We start from the raw sequence: 6,724 nt of genomic DNA, 5'->3' as shown, positions 1-6,724 counted from the left end.
CCTCCCTCCATCAACTCTGTTTAGTTCCTCTCTTAAGTTCCCCTTACCTTGTTTTTCTTTCCTTGATAGCACTTATTATGACCTGACGTTAAATTGTTATATTTGTTTGTGTTTATTTGTTGTCTCTCCCAGGCAAGAAGCTAAGCACATGAAGACAGACAGTTGACCAACTCGTGTCTGCCATGCACATCACGGGTGTTTGGCGGGTCCTTGTTCTGTGCCCTTTTCTTGCTGAGTTAGGAGTTCTTCACAGGTTCAGGATATTAATCTTTTCTCCTGTGCTGTGATATTCCCCAGTTTATCATTTGACCTTTAAATTTCTGTATGGTTCTTTTAGATCCACATACATTTTAAGTTCAAAAGAGTCTTTAATTCAAGAAATTACTGTTTCATCTGAAGATAACATAAATAGAGGTGCCTGGGTGGCTCAGTCGTTAAGCATCTGACCCTGGCTCAGGGCATGATCCCAGCGTCCTGGGATGGAGCCCTGCATTGTGCTTCCTGCTCAGCGGAGATCCTGCTTCTCCCTCTCCAGCTCCCCTGTGATTTTGTTCCCCCTCTATGTCTCTCTGTCATAAATAAATAAAATCTTTAAAAAATAAAGGTAACATAAATATTTGTCATTTGTCCATTTAACATATATATTTTCATTTGTCCATTTAACTTTTTCATCTGTGTCTGCTTTTTTTTTTAGCGTTTTAAAGATTTTATTTATTTATTTATTTGACAGAGATGACAAGTAGGCAGAGAGGCAGGCAGAGAGAAAGGAAGGGAAGCAGGCTCCCCGCTGAGCAGAGAGCCCAATGCAGGGCTTGATCCTAGGACCCTGAGATCATGACCTGAGGCCTTAACCCACTGAGCCACCCAGGCGCTCCTCTGTGTGTGCTTATAATGTCAGATACAGAGTTTTACCCTGAAAATTTAACACTCCTCATTTATGTTCTGTTTGAGAAATTCTTCCTGTCTGTTCACCCATCTATGCACCCATCCACCACTATCTTTTATGAATTAAAATACCACCATAATCTTTTCATTTATTCTTCTCAAAAATTTTAGAATCAAATTATGCATCATGACAAAAACATTCCTATGAATTTTATTGGAATTGCTTTATATTAAATTTTAAATTAGGAAGAATGATGACCTTTTCTACATATTTATTTCTACTGTTTATTTGGGTTCTCTTGAAAGTTTGTTAGTAAGGTTTTGTAGTTTTCTTCCTATAGGTCTTGCTCATTTTTTGGTTAAGATTTCTATTTCTTTGTGTGATAAAGATGTCTGAAGATGTTTTTTTTCACTCCTCCTGTTATCGCTGTTTTTCTTGCTGTCTTTGGACTCACTTGACCAATAGAGTGCGGTGGAAGTATTGTTTCTGGACTTCAGAGATTAGGTTTTTAGAGGACTTGCGAGTGGGTCTTTTGGAATGCTCGCTCTTTGGCGCCCCCTCTTGGAAACCAGCTATCTTGCGAGGAGCCCTGCACCCTGGAGAAGCTCTGAGGTGATGAGCGGCCTGCCCACAGTCTCCCGCGGAACTGCAAGCTGACAGCAGCATCAATCACCAGTAACGTGGATGCGCCATCTTGGAGGTTCCAGCCCAGCAGAAGCCCCAGAATCTGCGAGCTGACGTCATGTAGAGCAGAGACCTGCACGGTCTACCACAATTTTGTCAGAAATAATGAATCGTCATCTGCTAAGCTTTCGGCATGATTTGTTACACGTTAGTAGAGTACTAATAGAGTTATGTTTTTTTGTTGTTGTTTTTACATTTTTGGTGCTATCGCAAATGAAAATACTTTTCTGCAATGTTTTACAACAGGCATTGCTGGAATATATATATATATTTAAAAACCTGTTGCTTTAGGTATTTCTTTACTAACTGGCAAACTCAAGAGTTATCCAACTAGGGGCACCTGGGTGGCTCAGTGGGTTAAAGCCTCTACCTTCAGCTGGGGTCATGATCCCAGGGTCCTGGGATCCAGCCCCATGTCGGGCTCTCTCCTCCGTGGGGAGCCTGCTTCCTTCTCTCTCTCTGCCTGCCTCTCTGTCTACTTGTGATCTGTCAAATAAATAAATAAAATCTTAAAAAATATACAAATAAATTTTTTAAAATTATCTATATGTAATCATTTTAAGATCATCATCTTGGATTTTCTAGTTACATAGTCACATATTTGAAAGCATAATTCTGCTTCCTTCTTTCCCAACATTAAACTTCATTATTGTGTTTGAGTTTTATTGTGGGCATTTGAAACTTCCAAATAATAGAAAATGATAAGGATTTTATCCAGATTTTCTAATTTACAGCTTTCATGGAAATTCCTCTAGTGTTTTATCCTTAGGATAATACTATCTGCTGGGTTTTTTTTTTTTAAGCTCCTTATTTTTTTTAAGATTTTATTTATTTGACAGAGAGAGACAGCAAGAGAGAGAACACAAGCAGGGGGAGCAGCAGAGGGAGAGGGAGAAGCAGGCTCTCCACTGAGCAGAGAGCCCAATGTGGGGCTCTATCCCAGGATCCTGGGAACATAACCTGAGACAAAGGCAGACGCTTAATGACTGAGCCACCCAGGCGCCCCCAGCTGTTGGTTTAAAATAGATATTCTTGGGGTGCCTAGGTAACTCAGTTGGTTAAGGGTCTGACTTTCTTTTTTAATATTTCTATTTATTTATTTGAGAGAGAGAGAGAAAGTGCATGGGCAGGGGGAGGGGCAGAGGGAGAAGCAGCCTCCCCTCTGAGTGGGAGCCCGATATGGGCCTTGATCCCAAGAACCTGGGATCATGACCTGAGTCGGATGCAGATGCTTAACCAACTGAGCCACCAAGATGCCCCATAAGCATCTGATTCTTGATTTTGGGTCAGGTCATGATCTCAGGCTTGTGAGATTGAGCCCCAAGTTGGGCTCACGTGCTAGGCATGGAGCCTGCTTAAGATTCTCTCTCCCTCTCCCTCTGCCCCTCCCACCCCTCTCAAAAACAATAGATATTCTTTTTCAAGTTAATGAAGCATCCTTCAATGCCTGGCTTACTAAGAAGTAGTCTTTTTTTTTTTTTTTCCTTTTTTTTAGAGAGGGAGAGTACAAACTGGGTGGGGCAGAAGGAGAGTGAGAGAATACCAAGCAGACTTGCACTGAGCACAGAGCCCAACCCAGGCTGATCCCAGGACACTGAGATCATGACCTGAGCCAAAATCAAGAGCGAGATCAACCAACTGAGCCACCCAGGCACCCCTACAAACCAGTCTTTTAAAATCAGGATTGGATGTTCAATTTTACCAAATTCTTTTCTAGAATTTATTGAGATGATTTAGAAATCAAAATAGAGAAAACATAATATCAAATGATGCTACACTATTTGAATTATCCAAACATTAGTGGCTGAAAAGAGATGGCATTTTTTTTTAACCTATGAATGTGTGGGTCAGAAATTTGAGCAGGACTCAGCAGGAGTGGTTTGGCTGTATTCAGCCAACAGGTGGGTAGAGATAGAAGGTCTGAGTCATCTCATGCATATGTTGGAGCCTGGGCTAGTGATTGGCTAGGACTCTTAGTTCTCCTCCATCGGCCTCTCTTTTTCCATGTACTCTCTCTCTTAATATGTAGTCTTTCTTGAGCAATATACCCTGCACTCTGAATTTAGAGCTGAACATTTTGTTGATCAAAGGAAGTCACAAGGCCAACACAGGTTCAATAGAAGAGGTCATAGCCTTCACCTGTGTGGAAGTTTAAAAATGGCTACAAATTCTTTGAGACCATTCCCTTTGAGAGTTGGAGTTTCTGTGCCCTCCTTTTGCATCTGGAGGGCTTCAGTGCATAGATATAGTGGAAGGGATGCTATGTGATTTTGAAGGTGCCATGCACCTTCTGCCCTGTTCTCTTAGAATGCTCTCTGTCCCGGGGCGCCTGGGTGGCTCAGTGGGTTAAAGCCTCTGCCTTTGGCTCAGGTCATGATCCCAGGGTCCTGGGATCGAGCCCCGCATCGGGCTCTCTGCTTAGCAGGGAGCCTGCTTCCTCCTCTCTCTCTCTCTCTCTCTCTCTCTCTCTCTCTCTCTCTCTCTGCCTGCCTCTCTATCTACTTGTGATATGTCAAATAAATAAATAAAATCTTAAAAAAAAAAAGAATGTTCTCTGTTCCGATGCTTCCTGTCATGTTATTCCCTCTCACGCTGTGAGAAGCACAAGCCCAGGAAGAGATCATGCATAAATTCTCAATAGGGAATTCCAGCTGAACCCAGCCATTGAGGCATCCCATCCCAGACTTCAGCTACATGAGTGAGGAAGCCTCTAGCCCTCCCCTCCTTCTTTGCTTGAGTCGCTGCAGCCATCTGAGTCATGCTTACTGAAACTCCAGGAGTTGTGGGTGGAGACAAGCCAGCCCTCCTATGCTCGGTCCAAATTCCTGACCCAGAGAATGCATAAGTCTCCTTCATTGACGGTTTTACACCAAGAAATTGAGGGTGGAGTGTCACTGTAGCACAAGTAAGCAGGACAGGATTTGGTATCTGCAAGCAGAGTGCTCTCTTAACGCATGAGACAGAGAACATGTGCCATCAAGCTGGGGATTGAGCAGGAGGCAGAAGCATGGTGGGCCTTGAAGGAAAGCAAAGAATGTGTAATTGGAAGCTGGAGGAATACGAATCTTTATTATGTAGCAGTAGGACATGTAGGAAAACTGTCACCTTGGCAAAGTGGAAAATAGTAAATATACCGTTTTGTATAAAATGAAATAAAATAAAATGAGTTCATAAAATCAACTCATGGATCTGGGTAAGGCAGTTTTCAGGAAGTGTTGGAGGTGCTGCCTGGCTTCTAGCTGTGCACAATAAAAGGAGAGAGGAGAGAGTTGGTAAAGGAGCTACTTGGTTTTCAAGTAGCCATTAGGAGGAGACATAAGTGTCCTGGCCAGTTTTTCCACATCAAAAGTGTCTCAAGGTAAGAAAGATCCTCAGATCAAATCCAGGGTATTGGGGCGCCTGGGTGTGACAGTCATTAAGTGTCTGCTTTCGGCTCAGGTCATGATCCCAGGATCCTGGGTTAGAGCCTCACATCGGGCTCCCTGCTCCGCGGGGAGTCTGCTTCTCCCTCTCCCACTCCCCCTGCTTGTGTTCCCTCTGTCAAAATAAATCTTAAAAAAAAAAAAAATCCAGGATACTGTCAGGAAAACACAGTCTCATGGTGAAGATGAGCCGAGGTGGACTGTAAAACCTTTTGTTAAGAATTCAGTTGGAATCCCACAAAAGGCCTTCCCAAGGATGTGCTTTGAATATCCTCCCCGTCGGGGCCCCTGGGTGGCTCAGTGGGTTAAGCCTCTGCCTTTGGCTCAGGTCATGATCCCAGGGTCCTGGGATCGAGCTCTGCATCGGGCTCTCTGCTCAGCGGGGAGCCTGCTTCTCCCTCTCCCACTCCCCCTACTTGTGTTCCCTCTCTCACTGTATCTCTCTCTGTCAAATAAAACAAATATATTTGGGGCACCTGGGTGGCTCAGTGGGTTAAAGCCTCTGCCTTCGGCTCAGGTCATGATCCCAGGGTCCTGGGATCGAGCCCCACATCGGGCTCTCTGCTCCGTGGGGAGCCTGCTTCCTCCTCTCTCTCTGCCTGCCTCTCTGCCTACTTGTGATCTCTGTCAAATAAATAAATAAAATCTTAAAAAAAAACAAATATATTTATATTTATTTATATATTAATATCAATATAGTAATGATATATTAATATAACATATAATTGTATAATATTAATATATTAAATATATATTTATAGTATCTCTCTGCAAATAAATAAAATCTTTTTAAAAAAAGGAGTCATGTTGAGATTTCTAGGTGTTTGGCTTTTATCTAAAAAGTGGATTAAGTGGGTTAAGCCTCTGCCTTCAGCTCAGGTCATGATCTCAGGGTCCTGGGATCGAGCCCTGCATTGGGCTCTCTGCTCAGCGGGGAGCCTGCTTCCCCCTCTCTCTCTGCCTGCCTCTCTGCCTACTTTGTGATTTCTCTCTCTCTCTCTCTCTCTCTGTCAAATAAATAAATAATTTTTTTTAAAAGTGGATTTATTAGTTGATACATAAGAGACCCATGAAGTTTTTTTTCAAAAATGATGTAATTCTGATACTAGTTTGGACTTAAAGGGGCATAGAAAGAACAAAATGAAAAGATGTTTTTGGATCCCCAAACTTCTATGGATAGAAAGCAGGCTGAGAGAACAGCTGTGAACAGAGGCTATTTCCTATGGCAAAGGAAGGATGACTCAGAGGACAGAACCCAAGCTGCAGGGAATCAGTCCCAGGGAACAGGATTGGACCCTAATCAAGGAACGACAACATGTGTTCAGCTGGATGTTAGAATCCTTATGGTCCTCTGGTCACTATGGTGAGTCTCACGTCCCATTCTTTATCAGAATGGTACTGTTGACTGCATTTAACCTGTGCCTGTTCTTCCATCAAATGCTGGGTGGTAGAGTACAGCTAATGCATCTCCTCCATTTGTAGGTCTTCAGATCAAGAGAAATCACAAGGTCAAACCAAGACCTGAACCTGAAGAACTTACCTGCCCCTGTACCTGATTTAGATACCAGATTTAGATTCTGGACCTTGAACCTGGGCCCAGTGCCGTAATAGGATAAGACTTGGGGGGGGGGGTTTGCAAGGTGGGGGAGTGTATTTTGCATGTGGGAAGAATGAATGTAAATACTTTTTGGTCTGAGAGTAAACTGTGGTGGTTTTTAAAAATGGCCACAGG

This window comes from Enhydra lutris, unplaced genomic scaffold, assembly GCF_002288905.1.
Source record: "Enhydra lutris kenyoni isolate GAN:26980312 unplaced genomic scaffold, ASM228890v2 scaffoldscaffold8, whole genome shotgun sequence".
Lineage (NCBI taxonomy): Eukaryota > Metazoa > Chordata > Mammalia > Carnivora > Mustelidae > Enhydra > Enhydra lutris.
This window is presented reverse-complemented; position numbering follows the sequence as displayed.